Below are 26003 nucleotides of genomic sequence, written 5' to 3'. Positions count from 1 at the left end.
TTTTATTTTTATCAAGGTGTAATAAATTCATTACTGCGCTGATAACCCACTGCAAAGATAAAAAAATCCATAAAGGTATAGCCAGAACATGTAGAAAATTACAAATAAGATATTATTTTATACAAATTTTACCATGAAAAATTAAATTGATTATTTTGTAAATTTGAGAGTAAGAAAATGAATACATACGTTTATATTACTATCCAAAAATTTGAATTTCATCAATAGAACTAATTTATATAGGTAATACACCATAGAGAAAAAAAACCAATCTACACACTACACAATGCCCACACCTGCATAAGTATAATTTTCGTAAAACAACATGCAATCCATAGATAGAATTGTTTGTTTCTGTAATAGAACTTGAAAAAATAACAAAAATTATTTTTTTTTACCTAGAACTTTACCGGGCAGATAAGTTTTTTTTTTACAAAAACTGTTATATGCAGCATTTTATAAAACAAAATTTGGCGTAGATTGTCAATATTTTATCTTTCCTATGCATTAAAAGTATTTTAAAGTTACTTATCTACAATTAATTGGTATTCAAGTGTAATTGGTAGAAGTTTAACCCGCTATAGCACACAGACCGAACTTATAGCCAATCATTTACTGTGCATATTAGGATTAAAAATTGTGTTTTTTTAATGATGGAAAATTCGAAAAAAAACTAAAATTGTATATAAATAATGATTTGAATAACAAAACATTGCCTGAATACTTAGAAACACGTAATTCTTTATTCATAACCTCGTTTTAAAAAAGTATGAGCTTCTTAAATTTAGAATTTAATCTAGGCTTAAAGAAAATATTTATGACAACATCTTTATTTAAATATATTCCTCAATTATGCCACAGTTTTAAAATCCCTGGTATGCAATCGAAATTGTAAATAAATTTTCTTTTGCTTCATTTGATGCTTTTTGTAATTACAGAAAAAATACCTTTTTATCATTTGTATCAACGTGATCAATTCTAATTTGATAAGATTCTTCGCTATCGATATTATCAAAATTTTAGAACAGAGAACATTTCTAACTTTTTTTTAATTATTATTATTTATAAAAAATTGCATGAATAAGTTTTTTCATTCTCTTCATTACATTAACTAAAATAACTAACATTCACATACACTAATTCATTTTCAAATATAATAATCTAGTATATAGAGTTCAAAACATATTTATAATTAAAAGCAGATCTAGCTTAATTTATACATATTTACAACGCTTGACATCAGAGTTCAAAAAATAAAATTTTCTTATTTCAATATACCATAGCATTTAAATGAAACTTTATCCATAAAATTTAGTATTTTCTTGGCTTTAAGACAGTGATTTCAAACTGAAAATCATTCTATTATTTTAGAGAACACAGCTTATATTATTTCCTGTATTTAATTTAAACCATTTAATATGAATTTTTTATATTAATTATTTGGTATGTTGTGACCTTGAACAAGTTTATTACTATTTTTGTGATGAATTCTGCCGAAGAGCAATTTTTGTTGTTAAAACTTATTATAGATAATATTTGCTAATTATAGAACACAGGAAAACCCTCGAACCAATAATTCCGATTAATGGAATACCATAGAGAGGGGAATATATGTGCATAGAGGAAAGTATAGATAAAATAGGGATAGAAATATTTATCATATTTTAGCAGAACATAAAATCGAAAAATAAAATAGAAAATATCTTTTAAGTGAAATTATGCTCCTAATCTATCTACTTAATTTGAAACTGCTTCAAACCAAAAAGAATTTTGGTTATATGTAAGATTTTGTTCAGAAATAACCGAAAATATATCATTTTTAAATGAAAGGTTGTGGCTTATAATTTTTAAATCGAAAAGTAAAAATTAAAATACATTCATATTTTGTCATTATAAAAAATTACGGCGCGTGGCTAATTTAATATTAAGAGTAACTTAAAAATCTGCATATAAATATTGTTTCTATAAATGATTATACAATTTAGATCGTTTGCTTCTCTTCTCTTTTATTTTCAATTTCATTGAATCTTATTCCAATAATTACTGTTTTTATACATATTTAGCCATAATAAAAAATGCGTATTTTCAGGCTGAAAATTTAAAAATAAATTATAATCAAAATTTAGAATGTCCCGAGGTAAAAATAGCTCTCAAAATTCTATATTAAAGGAATTCCTCACACAAAAAAAGTTTGTACGTTACTCTGTTTTATTGGCGCATAAATGTAAATAAGATAATTGAATTAAAACTTATTGTCATATTAAATTTTAAAAGATCATACAATATAAAAATCGAATATATTTTATTTATTTGGTTGACTACATTGTACTTTTCCGTTATTTTTGGAATATTTCAGAAAAAGGTTTTTATATAACTTGTAAAAAATATAAAATTATAAAGTCTCATAATACATATTAAAAGACGAAAAAACCTTATAAATAGACCACTTAGCTTTAAAACAAGCCATTATGCTGTAACTATTGGCTTTTGATGTAAATTTTCTTGTTAAAAGCGTTAGTTCACAAACATTCAGATAAAAAAACTCGGATTTATATTTCAATTTCATAGTTTTTGCTTTTTTTAAAACCCTTTATCATTTTTTGTAACTTTTTATTATTATATGTAATTATTGTGGAGAAGATATAATAGAGGTATCAAAAATTAGATAAATGTTCTCACTGAAAACTAACTAAGTCATTTAAATGAAGATTGTAGAGAAAAGATATCAAAAATATGATAAATTTTCTCTCTGGAAACTAAAAAGTTATTTATGAAGATGATTGTAGAGAAGAGATATCAAAAATTAGATAAATATTCACTCTGGAAACTAACTAAGTTATTTAAATGAAGATTGTAGAGAAAAAATATCAAAAATTAGATAAATGTTCTCCCTGGAAACTAACTAAGTTATTTAAATGAAGATTGTAGAGAAAAGATATCAAAAATTAGATAAATGTTCTCACTGGAAACTAACTAAGTGATTTATGAAGATGATTGTAGAGAAGAGATATCAAAAATTAGATAAATTTTCTCTCTGGAAACTAAAAAGTTATTTATGAAGATGATTGTAGAGAAAAGATATCAAAAATTAGATAAATGTTCTCACTGAAAACTAACTAAGTCATTTAAATGAAGATTGTAGAGAAAAGATATCAAAAATATGATAAATTTTCTCTCTGGAAACTAAAAAGTTATTTATGAAGATGATTGTAGAGAAGAGATATCAAAAATTAGATAAATATTCACTCTGGAAACTAACTAAGTCATTGAAATGAAGATTGTAGAGAAAAGATATCAAAAATATGATAAATGTTCTCCCTGGAAACTAACTAAGTTATTTAAATGAAGATTGTAGAGAAAAGATATCAAAAATTAGATAAATGTTCTCACTGGAAACCCACTATGTTATTTATGAAGATGATTGTAGAGAAGAGATATCAAAAATTAGATAAATGTTCTCACTGGAAACTAACTAAGTGATTTATGAAGATGATTGTAGAGAAAAGATATCAAAAATATGATAAATTTTCTCTCTGGAAACTAAAAAGTTATTTATGAAGATGATTGTAGAGAAGAGATATCAAAAATTAGATAAATGTTCTCACTGAAAACTAACTAAGTCATTGAAATGAAGATTGTAGAGAAAAGATATCAAAAATATGATAAATTTTCTCTCTGGAAACTAACTAAGTTATTTATGAAGATGATTGTAGAGAAGAGATATCAAAAATTTGATAAATTTTCTCTCTGGAAACTAACTAAGTTATTTAAATGAAGATTGTAGAGAAGAGATATCAAAAATTAGATAAATATTCACTCTGGAAACTAACTAAGTCATTGAAATGAAGATTGTAGAGAAAAGATATCAAAAATATGATAAATGTTCTCCCTGGAAACTAACTAAGTTATTTAAATGAAGATTGTAGAGAAAAGATATCAAAAATTAGATAAATGTTCTCACTGGAAACTAACTATGTTATTTATGAAGATGATTGTAGAGAAGAGATATCAAAAATTAGATAAATGTTCTCACTGAAAACTAACTAAGTTATTTATGAAGATGATTGGAGAGAAGATGTTAGATGAGATATAAAAAGATATTAAAATGCTCTCAGCGAGCCTAACAAGCAATGAATTTAGACAAAATCCGAAATTACATTAGAAAAATTGGCCCAGAAATAAAAAATCTATGTTCATTCATTTTTTAAGTAAATCATGATAACTAAAAAGTTTTTATTTTATTATCGAGATTAAAAGTTGATTTTATTAAATAAATTATTTCAAGCCCAAAATGACTTTTAATCTCGATGATAAAATAAAAATACGACAAACAACAGGAAGAATTAGATATATTGGTGACATCAAAGGAAAAGAAGGAAAATACATAGGGATTTTATTAGACAGTGAGACAGGAAGTAATTATGGATCATATGAAGGTACGAAGTATTTTGATTGTAATGGTGAAAAAAGAGGACTCTTTATACCGTGTGATAAATTTGCTTCCAGTACGGTTAAAATTGAGTCCACAGAAGAAGAACCAGAAAATTCCACTTCTATTGATAAAGATAATAATAATGCAATTTCCAATCCAGAAAATTCATATGCACAAAGAAATAGTACTAAAATTAAAAATAAATTGTATTATAAAAATAAGTATCAAAGAATGAAAATGAATATCCGGATTCGCGAAAATATGTACAAAAATAAAATTTCAAATCTTAAAAAGGAATATAAATTAAAGTTGGATTCCAAGAATTTTACTATAGATGATCTTAAAAAGAAAAAGCAAGATATTGATATGATATTGCTAAAGAATACAATAAATGAAGAATTATATGATACACAAACCATGAAATATCAAAAACTCAAGTACGAAACATTAATTTTTACTAAAAAAATAAAAAAAATGCTTTTAGATTTTCAAAAATATATAGAGCAAAATAAAAAAATAATTAAAGAATCATGCCAATTAAAGTTAACTCGTAATCCAAATGTCATACTCTCTAAAAAAGACGAGGAGAGGCTTACAGTAATGGAACTTATAGATAATATAATTAACGCTAATTCACTGGGAAATGATTTCGACTCTTACATTGAAAAATTCGATAGTATTATGTCATTTAACAATATTTATTAAAATCACAGTAATTTTTCAAAATATACAGAAATTTTTTTATTAGTTGTCGCGAAAATTAATTTTAAATAATTTTTATACAGGATTATATTTTTCGTGCTAAAAGTATGAACATTTCCTTCTTCAAGCTTGTCTTTTTTTGACTGAGTGTGCATATTATGGCTACTTTGTGCTATTTCCTCTTCTTTTAAATACCATACTCTTTTCAAGTCGAATTTCTCAAGATATATTTGTATCAATTCTATAGTTATAATGTGTGTTTCAATTTTTCTCTTAAACTCTGGGTTATTTCATATACCTTTTGTGATATTCTATTACCACAATGTCATATTTTACGTCATATGGATCACCTTTGTCTATAATTAATAAGAAATATAAAATTCATTTGTGTATATTATATATTTTAGTAAAATTCATGAACTGATAGGTCTTTAAAAGTACTGAGTTATAGAGAAAGATCTAGGAGAAAAGTTTTAGTCAATATTATTAGTAAGATGTACTATGTGAAATATAAAACGGTATACTACAAGATAAAATCCAAACTTTCAACCCAAAATTTGCCCCATAAATTCTATTTTAACTTGGAAAATTTGATTTTTAGAATTTATAACTGTCAAATCTAAACTTTACATTGCCATCTTTCCAAATCACCATGCTCACAATGTTCTTCGCTATAGACTAATTGGTTCAAATATCTTCGTCGATCCTATTGTTTGTGCGTACACTCCTGCTGTGGTTAGCATTTTAGAACTTTAATATTCATCTCATGCTTTTTGCAGTTATTCAATCTAGAATTTATGGTATTTTCGTGTTCTGCGTGTGTAAATTATTCATGTGATTGCATCCAATTTTTTAAAAAACAGCGATTATAGTCTCAAAGGCGTTTATAGGCTTTATATTATTGTATAGAATTTCTTATTTCTATAAATCTATGAAAAAATGGATTTTTCAAGTGAATATATAAATATTATCTTGCAAACTTAGAGGTCTCGACAATTTTAATAACTTTTCTTGAATTGAACTCATAAGTAACTCATGAATTTACATAAATAATATTGTTTCTATTTAGACCACCATATAAAATTTAAAGCTATATGTTAGATTATCCAATTGTAAAAATAGTAACTCTACTTAATAACACATTTCTATAATGAAATAAAAAAATGAGAATAAACATATGACTGATTTAGAAACATAAATTTTGTAATGATATGCTATTTTCACAGTATCATTGAAATATTTCTATAGTTATTATCTATTTGATTTCGTTAAAGTTAATCTTTTTCTGATTATAATGTTATGATCGCGAAATATGAATCAGCACTTGAAAAAATGGCATCTCACTATGCCGTTCTATTTTTATATTTTTTAGTTATATTTAAGTTTCAAATATTATATTTACCTAAAATTGTGTATACCTTCATATCTCTAGAATATGCTATGTAAAACTTGCTTTTTATTTACTATTCTTCTCAATAGAACATTATATTAATTTTTTTTTATCAAAATATCTCATTATTGAATGGTTCTGCTCAAACATGAAAGCCATGATCATAAACATTGAATAAATGATTGATTTTATAGCCAAAAATATGTGTCTATTTAGCGTGTTTTGAGTGAAAAAAAATTCTAAAAAATAAGATATTATAAATTTTCAAAACTTCATTTTCGAAGAATATATGGGTTTTATTTCTCAAGTTTATAATTTTAGCTGTGGTTGGGGATTAAAAAAATAGTCTGATTGGTTATATGATCTATTAACATTAAATTATACTCTGATAAAAATATGATCAAATAATCTTTAAAAAAGGTTCTGATTAGATAATATTTGACAAAAATTATGCGTATAAATTCTTATAACACACATTCAAAAAAAATAAAGTCTCTCGTATAATAACAACAAGTAAATTATGCTGATTAAGCAATCTTTCTGCATTTATTAATTATATTTACATAAAAAATTTTGATATAGAAATATGAAAACATAAAACCTGTTAAGTTTTTTTTTCGAATAAATCTGACTTTTAAATACTTTAGGTTGTTAAGGTACCCATTTCTCTTGGTTTTTTGTGTTTTTGGTTATCTTTTTAGATTCCAAGTTTTTTGATAAAAATATATGAATTTCTTATTCATGGTATTTTATATTTAAAATAACTTTTATTAAGAAATAATCCATCACCTAGTTGTACTAAGGTTTTATACACTATTATCTAGATTGTATTGTTTTAAATTTTTATCCACGACTCATGAACAATTATATGATTTTATGGTGCATTTCGGTATTAAAAATAATTATCAGTTATCATATCCTATAAAAACGTAGCTATCATTGGAATTTTCTCATTCGCATTACAAATAAAAATAAACCATATGGTATATCCCCTTCAAAATTATAGATAGAATTTATTCTATATGGATTTATTCAGAGTCACTCTTTGCGATGTGAATTTTTTGATTTAGTTCAAAATATTTTTGTGTCTTTTTTCTAAAAAAATATACTTCTTATGATTTTTCCCGTTAAAGAATTAAATTAAATACATTTAAAAAAAAAATTTTACTAAAAATCAGTTCAGTCGAACTCATCTTTTTATATTCAGAAATGTCATTATTCAAAGAAACAGATAGATATGAAAAAAAATTAAGATCCCGCATTAAAATTTTTTTGACTTCTTTCGAACGAGATTAAATCCCATGTATAAGCTTCCATTCAAAAAAAACACTAAATGTATAAATTTTTAAACAGAAAAAATTTTATTTACCCTTTAAGCTTGTAAAATAGCCATGTATCTTCTACTTTCAAATCATAATATACTAAATGTACTATTAATTATGCTTTGACTTTTTATTAATCGAGTCTAAAAAATTTTTTCGGCACCAAATATCCTTCAAATGTAATATTTTTTTGCAAATATCGATAAAAGTCTGTATGGTATTCTACTTATAAAAAATACATATTAAATGTGCCATTAAATCTATGTATGTAAAATAAGTAATATTTCGTAGGTATAATATGAATTTACGACCTGAATAATATATATTTTATTGTAATATCGTAAGCCGTATCTTTTAGGTATATATGCTAATAATTTTAGCTTATTTAAATATACGGATAACATTACATTTTATGGACAAAATTATCGCTTAGTGGGAAAGAATATGATTGCATGTTTCAAACTTAGAATCATCTAAGAAACTTATATCAAATAAAAATATACATAAACTAATCGTACATGATATAGAAAATAATGTAAGAAAATTTAGATTTGTGATAATAAGTTGGAATTGTATAGTGGGTAAGATTTGCGAATATTGAATAGTGGGTATGATTTATGAATATTGAATTGAGAATATTCATTAATATGTGCACCCTATCAATTACACTCAAATATTTTGTAAATTTGATATATCAGTACTATAATTCGCTAGTTTTATCAGTAAAAAAATTATTCTAACTATGATTCATAAGAACCAGTTGTTCTTATATTCATTTCCCAGGTGTCTATATTTTAGGGTGATATTATTAGGCATAAATAATATTTTGAATGTAGTAATAGCTGAAAAAAAAGATATAGATAATTTTTTTGTGATTACAATATAGTTTTAATACCTTTTTTTTATTATAATAGAATGTTTAATTAATAAGAGCCACATATATGATGATAAAAATATATCTTTTTATCTCTATTGGCATTATAACGCTGGATATAATTTTAATATATTCTCATAATAAATGTTAAAATGCTCATAACAGTGTTAGATACCCCTTTATAAACGGAAAAATTATCGATGATTCAAATATTTTTGTTTCTAAAAAGCATTTGAAAACATTTTTTTTCGTGTTCATGATCTATGAAAATTAAAGGTAATGAGACTCATCTGTATGAATGTGAATTAAAACACCACGCAGAATGATTATATGGTTTTAAAAATAAAAGCGTCAACAAATCATATATTTTGGTGCATATACACCTCTAGTCATCAAAATGCGAAACAGTTGTAGTTTAGAGCCAATATAGCTTAATGAACAAAAATAATAGAATATATGAACTAAAACCCTGCATAAGAATGAAGATATGATTGTATAAATATAGTGGTTTCGTGTGGCTTATAGAGCTCATTTAATATCTGCATTCATTTTGTTGCTTCTAAATATGGGTGATATATCAAATTTTATTTTTATTTTTTGAACGGTTATAGTTTTTATTTGCATTTTGACATAAATTAGTGAAGTTTTTGGGTAAGGTAGCAGAAACCGTCTTTCGATACCGTTGAATTGCATGGTCTCGATTTTTAATCATGAATTTCTTCGGTAAATCTACATACCCTTTAAAATGATATTTAGCAGGTACAAATTTATGTAATAAATTAAATAACAAGAAGGAATTATTATGTGAATAAATGCAGCTGTGATTCTGTATTTCTGGCGTCTTCATTGCTATCTCATTAATTTATACCCGCAAACTATACTAAGATTTATTCATTCAATCGCATGCAAATTATTTTATTTATATCTTTTCCAAATATTTTTCTTTCTCATACAATATCACATATAATAAAACTAATATATATAAAATAGAGTTTTTTTATGTGTAATGATGTTTCATATATTTTGTCTTCGAAGTATTGCAATGAGAATTAATATACCGTAGTGTTTTCCCATAAAATTATAGGCTTGAAATAAATTCCATACGTTTATACTACCTTATTCTCGTTTCCGATTAGTTTTTATTTAACAGACATTAATATAGGACATCTTCATATAAATTTTAACATGTGCAGTCCAACAAAAATATAAAATCTAGCGAAATTTATATATTTTATGCTTATTTGTCTATTTTTAATAGATTTTTACTAAATTTGAAACTTGAATTAATTTCCCAAGGTGCATGTTGGTCATAATAATTATGATAATGAATAATATAAAACAAACAGATATTTTTTATCCAAAAAAAAGATCTATTTCATTATGAATAATTTTAATCTAATTTAATATAGCGAGATCAAGAAACGAAAAAAATATATTTAAATGTTTAATTAAAACATGTTTTGTATAAAACTGTGGTTGGAGGGATTATTAATTAAACCATGGTGTAAGTTTTTTTTTTATTTTGGGATTAAAGTTTAAACAAAATACAAAAGGGGGAAAATTAATATAATTTGATGTTTTATAGAGTAAATAGATAATTTGCAATTAAAACAAGTAATGTGATTGGTAAAATTATAATTTATTGCAATATATAAATGCTGAAATAAAATTTATTGTGCACGTGCATTATTTATCGCTTCATATTATAATTTTATTTTAAATATAGCCTTTAGGAAATGTAAAAAATCGGTAATTTGGTGAAATTCTATTGATAAAAAAACCTTTAAATGCAAAAATAAACATTATTAAAAGATTTAAAATACTTTAATAAATATAGATTACCGTAAATTTACTGATATACAGAATAATTCATGCCTAAGACTTTATTTAATTTTGGTTATAAGAAGAACACAAGATATTCAGTCCTAAATTTTAAAATAAAATTACTGAATATATGAGAAGAGAATCTACGTAAATTTAAGACAAGTAATGATATATTAAAACAAGCTATTTATGTATCAATAAAATTATAGATACAAATTAATGTTTCTGTTTAATTTAAATGTTGCATCTTCGTTTCCATTCATGCTCTGTTTTTCCTCATGTATCGTTTTCGCATTTCTTTTTAATAGAATATGTATTTCTATCAGTGTGCACAGGGATTCTATTTTATAGTCTTTGATGCGTGTAAAGCGTATTAATAATTTTGTCAATTTTTTGCTTTTGTATTAGTTTTTACCCAGTTTTATAAAATTTTATAAACCCAAAATAAAATATAATTGCATTTAAAAATTTCTTTCTCTATTACATAATAGAAGCATCCGTTTTATATATTTATATAAATCACCCGAATTCCTTTATTAATTCATATTTACTACTTTTTTGATTTCATATATATGTGTGTAGCTGGACCTATAATTATTTATTGTATCTTTGTCTCATTTTTGTATATTCTGTGCATAAAGATTAAAATAAAATATATTCCCTGTATAAAAATCAACTTTGATCGCATCTAAATTTTTTAGCTTATTTGCATTTTATTTAATTCAAGCCATACATATTTCACAGTTCTTTAAACGTTTATTTTATTATGTTATAATTCCAGAATATTTTTCTAAAAAGCAGATAAATAAATTCATGTGCATATAAAAAATACAATGAAACAATTTTATCAGAAGATATTGGCTATATTTTTAATTTTTTCTTGTCATCATGATGCTTTTTTGGCAATTTTTTTTTACGACAATTGATGTTAGGTTAAATAAAGATAGGTTGAACTAAACTGAGATTTTAATAGAACTTTTGGGTGGAAGATTAGTAAAGTTTATAATCTTTAATATTCAAGCAATCACACTATTTTTATTATTATTTATGTGTTTCAAAGATACTATATTATTTTTATATAATTAAATTGGTGCCTAAAATCATATTTTCTATGTACGTCCGTATGTTTACTTTGATTCTGGGAATGCCAAATGTGTTTTTAACAGAAAACATCCTTAATTTATATCAAATCTAGAAAAATTTTTTGTGCTCTAACTTTCTTACACTTAAAAAATTTCAAAAATATATCTGATAAATTTAAGTCATATATCGATGCGAATAATTTTATTTGAGTTAAGGTTCTAAAGCTTTATTTGATTTATACTATATGAATTATATATTATTCGTGTTAGATATGCCTTTCAATTGTTTTTGCATAATGGAGTTTATTTTGGCTGGCTCTATCTGAAATTAATTTCCAAGAAATTTTGTGCTATAAAAAAAATTTGGTTTTTAACATAAAAATACCTTTTTTTTATTGATTATTTGTGTGTTTTGCCATAATTTTATTGCCACATATAGATATCCAGGATAAATAATAGTTTTTTCGTTATTTTTTATTGATAAATTTTTAAAAGATAAATACATCGTTATTTTAAAAGTTAAGATTGACATATTTTAGATATTGAATATGTTTTTGAGCCTTGTATATTTGAAGATTTAGTCTATATTTAAATAATTCTGCGTATTGTTATTTACCGGATATATTTAGTATATCAGAAGTATTAAATATCAATTTATCAGAAGTATGTATAATAAAATGTATATGAAAACAGTAATTATACATTACTAAACTTCGCAGTATTTATATTTTAATATTTGGCGTAAAAACCGATTTTTTCGCATTATCACCTTTTTTTAAAAAGAAGGTAAAAAAAATGAAACTTATGCATTTATATATAACTGTTATTTTCAAAATATTAGATAAAAATATAGATATGATTATAGTAATCCGATTTTCAATCACAAAGATCGTAAAAAGGATTCGAAAATAATAACAAAACATTTATTCAAAGAAAACATAGATTAGGAAAAATATAAAGATTTTGAAACATTTAGCTTATAAGTATATTATTCACTATGAATACGCTATATTATGCCAATAATAACAGTATGGTATAAAATTGATGACGTCTTAAAAAGATAGAATCATAATATTATGGAAATATCATATGTATTGGGAAATTATAAAAAGAAATAATATCTCCGGAATGTATAAAAAAGTTTGGGTTTAACTTATCTTATAATAAAAATAAAGTAATTAATATTGAAATAAATTTTTTCTTCATTATAAAGATATAAAAATGAGAAATAAATGTGGCATAAAGTTTGAGAATTTTATAATTAATATTTTTATAAACTATTATTTTTAGTAAAATAGATGACTTGTGGCAATAAAATATCATTTAAAACTATATAAATATATAATTTGCTGCATAGAAAATAATTTTTACGATCAGCATGTATCACGATTATTAATTTTTTTATTTTCTTATAATATCTCTGCTTTAAATTGACTATATAAAATTATTTTAATTATAACAGGTCATTCCAAGTCGATTTAAAAAAGAACCAACGTTTTAAAGGAGCAATATATTCTAAGAATAATTAGGAGGGAAAAACACTGTTTTGCATTAGTTAAGGAAAAAATAATATATATAAAAAGTGTTTAAAGCAATATGAATACTTCAAGGAGCATAAATAAAATTTTGATAAGTCGGAAATTTAAGTTTTTATTTACCAAATATTAACAAAGAGTTAAATATTGTAATCAAACATGATAATATTGTTTTTCGATCACGATATTCAGATAAAATACCGAAATGAAAAATAAATCTTTTTAATTAAATTTTCCGTATTTTATGTAGTAATTTTGTTCATATAACTATAAAAACAAACATGTCATGTAGAATAAGTATTCTATATAATATGACACATATTTGTCTTTTTTGAGCTTAGTGTGGGGGTCATAATTTCTTTGCTAGTCAATTATTGCTTTCTTTTGATTTTATATAATAAATGAGCTTTAGAAACTTTTAATTTTCTATGAAAAAGATATTTTCTATGGAATAATATAATCCACTTATTTATATGCGATTCTCTGTTTAATACACTCGTGTTCATTGAATTATCTATTTGTTGTGTTTTTTTAAAAAAAAATCCTATTATATTGATAAAAAAGCACTTGCATATGAATATATTTAAATTACGTTGATTTAGATTTTAAAAACTTGTTTATATTGTATTTTTTGAAAACAAGCATAACAATAAATTATTTTTTACAACTGCGAAAATATAACGATCCAATTTTTTTTTGATATTGGGGTGCATACTGTGATCGATCCAATAACTTTATTTTTAATTTAAACCAAATTATATCGAGAAATGTATATTTTTCTGTTTATTATATTTTTGATTTATATGATCAATCGTTCCTAATTTTTTTTTCAATTGGGGCTGTTTACTTAGAAGCCATATTTTATTTTTTTTAAAGCAAATTGTATTTAAATATGTATATTTGCGGATTTCAATATTTTTCGTACGATAATACATAATTGATTTTATTACTAAAAATTCGATATTATTTGTCTGAAAAAAACTTTACATGTATCTAAATTAGAATAATAATTTTTTTCGTATATGATAGATATCAAAATACAATCACAATTAAAGACTAAAAAACCCAAAATTGTGATTTAGGGTGAGAAACGAGTTAACAAGTTGATTTTTTCTGGTTCTAATTTTTATATGCTGCATTCAATTTTACAAGAAAAATAATTACATTGTGTAAGTACCATCATAAACATAATATATTTCTACTATAAAAACATTTATTTGTGCTAGGTATATATATTTTTTGCCGCCACGACCCGGTAATATTATCTTTTAAATTTCCTATTTTTCAAAAATATTATGAAATATGGGGTGTAAACTATTTAAGAAATTTTTTAATAAAATTGATTCTCTTAGTTCATAATAATTTTTATGTTAGGGGTAACAAGAAATGTATAAGTTTTAAGGCGCAAAATAAGGATGAAAAAGTTTAAGATTGTATAGATATGAATGATTTTATTTTTTTTATTTATAATTTTGTGTTTCTTTTTTGAATGTGTTTCACGCATTTCTTATAGAAATAGAGCAATTTTTGAATGGGTTAAGCAATTTCCATTTTGATTATTTATCACCAAGATAATTTATTTTCTATCATTATTTTTTTTGTAAGAAGGTTTTATGAAAATATCATTGATAAAATCTTACCGCTATTGCTGTATATGAATTTACTTATTGGCTGGCCGTAAAAGTGAAATTAAATAAATCATGATTTTCCAACTAAATTTTGTAAACGTGTGATTTTATCCTATGTTTTAGATCAAAAGTATTAAAAGCCAACTATTTTAAAATTAAAGAAAATACTAGCATAAACATTTGGAAACAAAGGTAAATATATGTAAAATTTCTAAGAAGTTAATATTTAACTTTATCATAAAACCAATATCCATGTAAATTAATGCGTATCGTATTAGCTTATTCGATATTTAACTTTATTATAAAACCCATTTCAAAAAAATGATATGTCATATTAGCAATTTACTGGATATTTAACTTTATTATAAAACCCATTTCGAAAAAATAATATGGCATATTAGCAATTTACTTGATATTTTTACTTTATTATAAAATGAACTCTAATATAATTTTATTTTGCAGCATCATTAATTCCTGTCTTTGGAAACAAATGTAAACTTGGCTAAAATATTTATAAATTTTTCTTTACTATACAAATATTTTATATGTTTTTTTGATACTATGGTATGTTTTTTTATAAGAAACGATAGTTTTAATTTTCTTGGTTTTTTATGAATGTATTGTAACCCAGTTTTTAATGCTGTTTATATTTAAATAAAAATCTAAGAGATCCAAATTGTTTTTTTTTGTTTATATTTATTTTATATCTAAAGGGATAATTTAGCGATTTTTTTGCATTTATTTTTAAACTAATAATATTTAAACAAATCTTGGGTGTATATTCATCGGATAGGCATATTAGGATTCAACTTTCGCATTTTAAAAATGATTTAATTTGTGACATCATATATGCATCAATTTTCTATATAATATTTCCGATTTTACATAATTTTTTTTAATTTGAAAACTTATTGGTTTTATACAATTATACCACCTAATAACAATGGGATTTATAAAGGCACTTGACGTAATGAGTCTTATAGCAAAAAGATGTATTATTAGGGATTTTAGAAATGGCAATTTTGAATGAATTGTTAAGAAAATTTATTCTGCAAAGCAACCTGAAATTTTTCTTGAAAAAGATGTAAGTGTTAAAAATCATTTTAGCCCAACAATAAATATATATAAGATATTCTACATTAAAATAAATCATCATAAAATTGTATAATGCATGTTAGATAGTACCCAAACAAATTGAGGCATATATGTAAACTTCCGGATTGTGAAAACCCCTTGAATTAATGGATATCGAAAAGAGGAGAGGTATGAAGAAGACTTCAGAGAGAAGAAAATAGCCGAAAGTATTAAACGCTGTGTACTCGAGAACAAAAACTAAAATTATAATACTAAAATTAATTCATAGATAAAAATATATTTATTTATTGAACCTTCGATTAAATAATCACTGATCATTCATTTAAATAACACACTTTGCTATTATTATATCTTTAGATCATTTAAAAAGCTTAGGTTTATTCTTATGATATACTAAATCTTTATATATTCAACCGTTTCATATAAATTATTCCCCTGATCATTTATATTATTCCAATGATCTAAAATTTAATCTTTACCTTAATAACTTATTGTTTACTATTATTTTAGAATTATTTTTTATTCATGGGTTAAGTTAATTTATATCAATTTCATCTATTGAGACATAATTAGCCCATTGGGAACATTACACAACTCCTTGATACATCTTCCCCAGATCTATCATCATAAACTGCTCTTTTTCTCTCAAATAAGATGAGATAGAGTGATTTTCGCCATCATTTTTATAAATCTTAGGTTTATTCTTATGATATACTAAATCTTTATATATTTAACCTTTTCATATAAATTATTCCATTGATCATTTATATTTATTCCAATGATCTAAAATTGAATCAAATCCTAATCACTTATATTTGCTATTATTTATATTTATTCTATTAATCATACCCCTTTAAATGACACCACATCCTTTTATTCTTCCACTGCCACGCATCCCGAACTATTCATATTTCCGTTCGTCACTTCAAAAGCTTATAAAAGAGAATCAGCAGCATCCACGGACAGATAAATACATATCAGAAGTAATGAATCCAACAATTCTACAATCGAAGCTCGATCTAACACAAAATTACATTAAACCACATTTAGATCAATTTGAAATATTGTCTTTTCTTGATTTAAAGTTACAAGAAAAACTACTCTGTATTGAAAAAGAGATTGAACTAAAAACGATGTCCGATTTTAACAAGTTTTTAGCAGACAATATGTTGAGTTTAAAAAACAATAAGGATTGTAGTGTGAGTGTATTTGAAAATATGCAGTTTAGTGATATGGACAATGTTGATTTCGATTTTCCAGATTCAGATTTATTTAGTTGTCCTTTTATTCGAGATTGTTATGATTTTTTAGGGTCAGGTGAGTGTGCTAAAGATTTTCTTGAGAATAAGTATAAAAAGTATGTTTTAAGATATATCGATGAAAATAAAGGAAAGTATTTCTGCAAAAGATCAAAACATATGGGTTCTGATAAAGAATTTATTTTCCAGAGAAAGAATATTGACGAAAAGGTGCAAGATAAAGAAGATCAAGTTTCTTTGTTTGTTGAAATGAAATATGGTGGTGATGATATCAGCTTAGATTCATTTGATGGCAGATACCTTTATGGAGAAATATATACACATTTTAGATGTGGAGATACAGAAAAGGTAATCGATTTATTGAATGAATATACATTCTTTTTTAGCCAAACATGCAAAGATTTTAAAGAAACTATTCTAGACTATTTTTCTGGGAATTTAGATATAAAAAAAACTCGTTTAGTTCTGAGAAGAAGCTCACCAAATGATTTTTTCAGGTCTCTTATGCTAAAAATAGTGTCTAAAACAGAAATAGATGCCTCGGATTCAGTTATAACAACATTAGAAGATTATTTGTGGCTTATGGTTATAGGTACACCGCGTATATTCACTAAAGAAAACGTTTACGACATGTTCAAAAATTATAAGAATGTATCTGGAAGGTTTCTCTCATTTATTCTTTTTGGAATGTTCGAAAAAAGCGTAGAATGTTTATTTTTGGGTAATTTTTATGCTTTTGATTGCTATTTCATGATGAAAAGAATTTTATCTAAGTGTAATTCCAAAAATATTATGCAAATTTACATTCAAACCGTGTTTGCAATTGTTCTTAAGTGCATAAAAAATCGAGATAAAAAGGTTTATTTGCTTAATTCTCTAAAATTCGGGGCTGAAAACACTTTTTATAAAGAAGTATGCGGATTCATTGTCGAAAACAAATTATTTCACTTGCTTGAAACAAAAAATATAAACCAAAATAATCATTTAAACAATTCTAATTTAATTGAACAAAAAAACACTAAAAATGAAACGAATTTTAGTATAAATATTAAGCAAAAAACAACAAACAATATGAATATCGATGGCTTCGTAGAAATAGATTCTGGAATAAGAAAAGGCGTTTCTCAACTTTTACTCGATACAAACGAAAAAAAAACTTTGTTGGAAATGCACAACTTATTCGACAAAAATTCAGTAAAGAAAATTTTAGTTACGGAAATGTCAAAATCATTCATAAATAACAAAACAGACGATTTTATCAATTCATACAAAATTTTGATCGATAAATACTCAACTGAACCAGAAATACATTCAATGATAAATATCCTCAACTTTAAAAATAGCTCAAATATTCAAACACTCGAAAAAACTTTTATTTTTGAGCACGAGTGCCATCTAAATACCCTCAAACAGATTAAAGAAGCCGTCGAAAGTGTTGCTATTGTAATTTGTAGAGTCCTTGTCAAAAATAACTTGCACGACGTTGCTAAAGACTTTTCAAGAAATGCTAGGGTTATTGGTGTAAGTCAAGAAACCCTAAAAAGAATTAAGGGTGAGGTATTTAACGTAATCTAAATAAATTCTAATTGAAAGCCTCTTTTTAATATATACTCTAAAGGGATCGTATTCACTAATTTTTATACTTAATCTAAATAAATTTGAATTATAAACCTTTTTTTTAAATATATGCTCTAAAGGGATCAAATTCTTGTAATTTTTATACTCAATCTAAATAAATTTGAATTATAAACTTTTTTTTTTAATATATACCCTAAAGTTATCAAATTCTTGTAATTTTTATACTCAATCTAAATAAATGTGAATTCTAAACCTTTTTTTTAATATATACTCTAAATGGATCAAATTCTTGTAATTTTTATACTCAATCTAAATAAATTTGAATTCTAAACCCTTTTTTTTTATATATATACTAAAGAAGATAATTCAGTAATTTTATACTTAATCTAAATAAATTTGAATTCTAAACCTTTTTTTAATATATACTCTAAATGGATCAAATTCTTGTAATTTTTATACTTAATCTAAATAAATTTGAATTCTAAACCTTTTTTTAATATATACTCTAAATGGATCAAATTCTTGTAATTTTTATACTCAATCTAAATAAATTTGAATTCTAAACCTTTTTTTTTTATATATATACTAAAGAAGATAATTCAGTAATTTTATACTTAATCTAAATAAATTTGAATTCTAAACCTTTTTTTAATATATACTCTAAATGGATCAAATTCTTGTAATTTTTATACTCAATCTAAATAAATTTGAATTTTATACCTTTTTTTTAATATATACTAAACGAAAAAAAGTTGGTAATTTTACTCTATTTATATAAAAACCAGTTATTGAATGTATGATCAAACAAAGAATGTCCATATTGCATTTAATATTTGCTAGTTAAAGCTTTATATGAGAATTTTCTCAAAATTTAACCTGGTAAATTTGATGCAATATCATTAATTTTGCAAATATTCACCCTAAAAATGGTTCTTTTGACAAGTTTCTTGCGCTTATCATAGTAAAATTTATTTCAATTTATATTTAAAGGTTAATTTAGATCGATAACATATTTTATGATCTTTTCAAGGCAAAATTACAGCGAAAGTTGATTATACTTTTGGAGTTTAGGCGGGTGTTTTTATAAATAGTTTTTGAATAATTATATTTTAAAGCCGTATTTATTTTTTAAATAGACATGTTTAGAGAATTTCACTATAAATTAGTATATTTTTGTTTCGAATTATATAGAAGCATGGTAAAATATATTTCTATGTTAAGCTCAAACATTCAGATATAAAATTATCTAAAATATTTGTCACATTTAAATTATACAAATTATTTCTTATTTACCTGAGCACTGTATCCGAATTAATCGTTTATTTGGCGGCATTCTGTACATTTTGAATTTGGTAGATCATGAAATGATAACAGCAAACAAACTTGTAAATATCATTTATCAAAAATAGCTTGACAAAATAAAGAAGATATTATTAAGAATTTTTGAAATCAGATCTTTTTACAACAATTTATGCATATAAATTCTTATTTTTTTTATTGGCTAATAATATATGTTTTTCATATATTATTCTTGTAAAATACATATCTTTTTAAAACAATTTATGCATATAAATTCTTATTTTTTTTGTTGGTCAACAATATATTTTTTTCATATATTATTTTTTAATAAAACATTTATATATAATAATTTTATGTGTTCCAGAATTTTATTTCGGTTAGAAATATATGTTTATCATATATTATTTTTATATAAAACGTTTATTCGAAATAATTGTATGTATTCCAGAATTTTATTTCGGCTAGAAATAGATATTATTCACAGATAATTTTTATATAAAACAATTATTCCCAATAATAAGTAAATTTTGCATTTTTTTGAGTTTTAAAACAGTTTACATGTTTAAAAAATACAATTTATACATATTATATATATTTCTAAAAAAACACATTTTAGTATTTTTTTTATATAAGGTTTATCATTATTTATTGTATTTTAGAACGAAAGTTTTTTTTTGATTCATTACACGGCATAAAAAAAACGTTACTTATGCTAAATTATATACTAAATACATCATAAATTTAATTGTAATATGTTTTTATTTCCTCTTATTAAGACGATACAACTTTAAGAAATCCCAAAAGATCAGAACTTTATGTACAAGAGATTTGGGAAAATGAAAATGCAGAAACAAAGGTTGATACCAGAAAAAAAACAGATATTTTAATCAAACAAAACAGACCAGATAGTTTTCTATACGATAAAAAAAAGATTACGTTGATTGAAATAGAACTAGCCTAGACATCTTAACAGAAGTTATGAATGAAAAATATATGAAGTATGGCATCTTGGCGAATTAACTTGGCTCAATTTACAAATGTAAGGCAAGAATAATGCCAAATGTAATGACTTGGGATGAGGTGGTTACAAAAAACCATAAAAAATATGTTAAGGAGTTAAAAATCCAGTACGAAGTAGAAGCATACATGCAAGCTCTCACACTCTGCAAGACACTTAAACTCATCTCATTTATGAGAAGAAGAGCAGTCGACGAAGATTGATTAGGGGAAGATGTATCAAGGAGTTGTGTAATGTTCCCAATGGGCTGGCTATGTCTAAATATATAAAATTGATAAAAAGAAAATTAACATATAAATAATAAATATAATAGTAATTCGATAATTATATAATTAAACGATGTAAAATTTTTTGTATTGTTTTTTTTTGAAGAGAAAACCAAATGTTCATCTTTATTGAAGTTTTAGTTTTGTAAAAATTAAAGAAAGATTTGATAATTTTATAGAGGGCATCATTTCATACAAATCAAATGAAAAGGGAAAAGAAAAAAAAATTTTTAATGTGAGCAAAGAAAAGCATTTCAAAGCTATAAATAATAGACATGTGCGCAATTTAGGATTTTTTGTTCTTATTTCAGCGTATAGTCTCTTATTTTATCTATGTTTTGTACTTGGCTCTTTTACACTGAAAATTTGTACAGCCCAATATTTGCGGCACATAGCGCAAGGTGCTTTCATATAATCATCATGTTTATGTTTATGTTTATTAAAAAACACCTTTTTAAGGTATCATGGCCGAGTGGTCTAAGGCGGTGGACTTAAGATCTATTATCGAACGATGCGTGGGTTCGAACCCCACTGATACCAGTTTTTGTACTGGATATTATAACAAAAATTTAAGAATGCAAGCGTATATATATAAATATTTGATACATGCATTAAAGTGTAGTTGCGATATTATGACTTTAAATAGTTATGTATATTATTATTTAAGTTTTTGGTTTTGAGTCAGGAATGGTAACTAAAGAAGAAGCATGGGCACAAATAATAAAATACTTGATCAATTTTCTTGAAAGAAGAAGATATATTAATTGAAATTGTAAAAATTATGTGTATGAAGATAAGTAAAGACAGCCAGTTCTGTGGATAAATCTTAAGTTTTGCTTGAACAAATTCAAAAACATAAAACGAAATTAAAAAACTTGAATCTATGACGTATTATATTAATCTGTTCTATTTTGCAATCTAAAGTTTTGCTTGAATTAATTTAAATAACTAAAAGCTTGAATCTATGACGTTCATTATATTAATCTGTTCTATCTTACAATCTAAAGTTTTGCTTGAATTAATTTAAATAGCATAAAACGAAATTAAAAAACTTGAATCTATGACGTTTATTATTTTAATCTGTTCTATCTTACAATCTAAAGTTTTGCTTAAATAAATTTAAAGAACTAAAAACGAAATTGTGCCATAATAAATTCAAAATATTTGCTTTAATTTTCCTGCTATTCCTTCACCTTAAACTTCTTTGTATCTAAAACCACCTTGTTGAATAGTAAATAAAATTGAATTATCTAATACAAAACTTCGTCAATAAAAGTGTCAATCTTTACTCATCATTTGCATGTTTATTTCTTATCTTACCTCACATACTGTAGAAAATAAGAATATGCGAACGAATATGTACAGATAGAAGAAAATCATCAATAAAAATTTATTTCTTTGATACATTTTACTTAAAAGAAATAAAGTAGGTTTGGATGATTTTTGGAAATTATCATGAAAAATTCCATGAGAATACTTTATTTTTTTTATAGGCATTAATAGTAGGTTCGAATCTGATATGTAATATGAGCTCACGTGTGAAAACAAAATTATCATAAAAAATAATTTTTTTTTTGGCGAAAAGGTGCAAATACTATGATATCATTACAGTAAATATTTTTTTACTAAAGTCATCAGAGGAATTTGACTTGCATATGTAATATAGCATAAATTATGTCCAAAAATATACAGGAACATTAAGATATTGATAAATAATTTAAAACTTGACTAATTTCGGAGCATATTTTTTCCTGTGAAAGTTTCATCTTTTTAATCTAATAGAGAAATATAACGCATATAAAATTTCAGTAATTCATGATATACCTTTTTATATTTAACATGTTTTCATTATTATTATAATTATATTCATTTTGAATACAATTTCATTTATCTATATTTTTTCTTTGTTTTTATATAAATATCCAGATCAGCCAAATAAATATTTTAAAATAGATGCTATTTTTCGTTTTTTTGTGCGCGGAATATCATACGTTCATTTTGTGTAATTCATTGGCAAAGTAAAATATCAAGATTGATATTTTATCTGTAAAAATCCATTTATTTTTCTATTTTTTAAAATAAAAACACATATGTGCACAAAAAACATATTTTATATACTTATATCATTTTATATATTGAAAAATTTTTTAGGATATTTATAGGTCTATGAACGGTATATCTATACCATAAAATCGGATAATAACTATGCTGGCATATTATGATAATTATTTTTGTTATGCTTGATAGGTACCTCGTGTATTTTTGAAATTTCTCCCTAAATTTTAATTATTAATTTGAATGTTATATTAATTACTGGCATATATTATTGTTATAAAATTCCAATATAATTAAATGGCTATTTTAATTGTTGAAATTTTACAATATAATTTTTTTTTAACTATAAATTTTTTTAGTGTTTTGTTTTATGTTTTAATATTAAAATCATGCTTTATAATTAGCTGACTTATTTTTTTGTTGTTTTAGGATTTCAATTAGTTATTTAATGTTTGTAAGATGCATAGTTTTATAAAATAATTGTGATCCGTTGGTGTTTTTTGCATGTTTAATACAACATAACCTGTATTTTGTTTTTGTTTTTTTAAATTAATTTTATATTTTCATTCATTTTTAAATGCTTCTTATAAAATAAATATGTTTAACATACCACCCCACTTTATTTTTTTGCCGAGCATATAATTTATAGCAAAAAACCATTTTTGATTTTTCCAGACGTCATTATTGGTATTTTATTAGAAAATAATTTATTTATCTTATTCAGTATAGACATAAGATTGTATAATATATATTTTTTTTATATCTTTTCAATTTCATATTTTTATTTTAGCTATTCAGAAAATCTTATTAATATTTTTTATGCTATAAGGGTGCAAATAATGGTTCTATTTCTTTCAATTTATCTTAAATTGTGTATATTTACAATATTTAATATTCGAATAGATTGTAATTTTATTTTTATAAAATATTTTAGGCTGTATGGACTTTAATAGCGATTTATAATATATACTTCGCATGTTTGTACTTCATATGATTGCTGCTGACTAAAATTAGCTTTAAAGACGAAATTACACAAGAAAACTAGATTTTTTTCTTAAGGGCCCACAGAATCAGATGTTTCTGTTCATTTAATATACTATAATTAGATTTATATTTATAATTTTTTTTTTCAGTTTGTTCCGGGCATAGATATATCAAATAATATCGTTTTGCCCAAAACGCACGAATGAAAGGTGACTATTAATAATTAATAGATAATTTAAATTATTAAAACAATATTGAAATAAACAAATATGATTTAAATATATGTCACATAAGTATAAAAAAATCAATGGCCCTTACTTTCTATTTCTATATCTGCCCTAAGATTTATATAAATTCTGACGATATTTTAGTGCCCTTTTCTATATTATAATCATCATAAATATTGTGGTTTTTTTCATGATAAAATAGATGTAAACAGATTACAATGCATTTAAATTTTTGAATTTGAGATTAAGATTACTTTCTTACTAAAATATATAAAATTACGCATATTTTAAATATTATTAGTAACTCGACGGGATTTTAAAACATTAAATTGTCATGGATTTGATTATCTTGCTCGTATATTTTCGAATATAAATGGTTTAAAACAAATAGAATGTGCCATGACGAGAGTGCGTGGATAACGATTTCACATAATTAAATTTTATGTTAATTGATATATTAAAGAAAGCGGATACGTGCGCATAAAATAAATGTTAAAAAAGACATTTAAATTATAATTTTTCAAATAAGGATATAGAAGAGTATTAGAATTAACATATGTTTCACTAAGTATCAATATAACCTGCATTCTAGAGGATTGTAAATTATTTGCTTCATTATAAATGAGTTTAAAGCAATATGTAAACCAAACACATTAAAATTGCAAAAAAAATATCATATGATGGATATCGTTTCTAAGAAATATTGATACTTATGCTGAAAACAAAAATAAAATATAAAACATGAATAATTATGTAGAAAATTTGAAATAGTATTGCTATAAACAGTAGATATGAAAAAGAAGATATAATGATTTATATTTTTTTTATTGTAATTTCATAATCACTTTAAAATAAATTTTCACTGTTTTTACAATTCAGTACATCAATTAAAAAAAAGTAAAGTAAATGATATAAAATGTTTTTTGCAATAAAAAATTTATGATATTGCAAAAATTATAAGTTTTGAGATATTTGCATTGAAATTGACTGTAAATATCACGAATTATAATTAGAGATACATAAAAAAATACATTAAATTTTTAGAGGTTCATTTTAATGACTAAATATCATTATTAGCGTATACTTACTTTCTGCAAAAAAATGATTATTCCATTAAAAAGTATGTATTATATATTTTTTATATGTTAAGCCGATATGTAATATATACATATGATCTAAAATGCATTAATTTTATTTAAAATAGCAAGCCTTATTTTTTACACAAATTATTTACAGTGTGATCACCATAATTAAGATTTTAATTTTTTAAATAAATTTAACCAAATTGCATACGCATTTTATATGGTTTAAATTAAGTCTTAATAGCACAAAGCATCCATAAATTTATTATTTATTGTTAAAAAAATTCTTCTCCCATGTAACTTATGAAAATCACTTTTTTTTATTGTACAGAAAAATCATATCTAAAATTT

General features: G+C 23.6%; 1 non-coding gene across 1 annotated transcript; it reads left to right on the top strand.

The window, feature by feature from the left end:
* Nucleotides 1-21762: 21762 nt before the first annotated feature.
* On the top strand, nucleotides 21763-21844 carry TRNAL-UAA (transfer RNA leucine (anticodon UAA)). Its single transcript has one exon. It is a non-coding gene; the product is annotated as a tRNA-Leu (tRNA).
* The last annotated feature ends 4159 nt before the right edge of the window (nucleotides 21845-26003 follow it).

The sequence above is a fragment of the Rhyacophila brunnea genome, unplaced genomic scaffold (assembly GCF_057557595.1).
Source record: "Rhyacophila brunnea isolate RB1 unplaced genomic scaffold, BYU_Rbru_1.0 scaffold_77, whole genome shotgun sequence".
Lineage (NCBI taxonomy): Eukaryota > Metazoa > Arthropoda > Insecta > Trichoptera > Rhyacophilidae > Rhyacophila > Rhyacophila brunnea.
The sequence above is the reverse complement of the archived record's forward strand: the minus strand, read 5'-3'. Positions and strand labels throughout refer to the sequence as shown.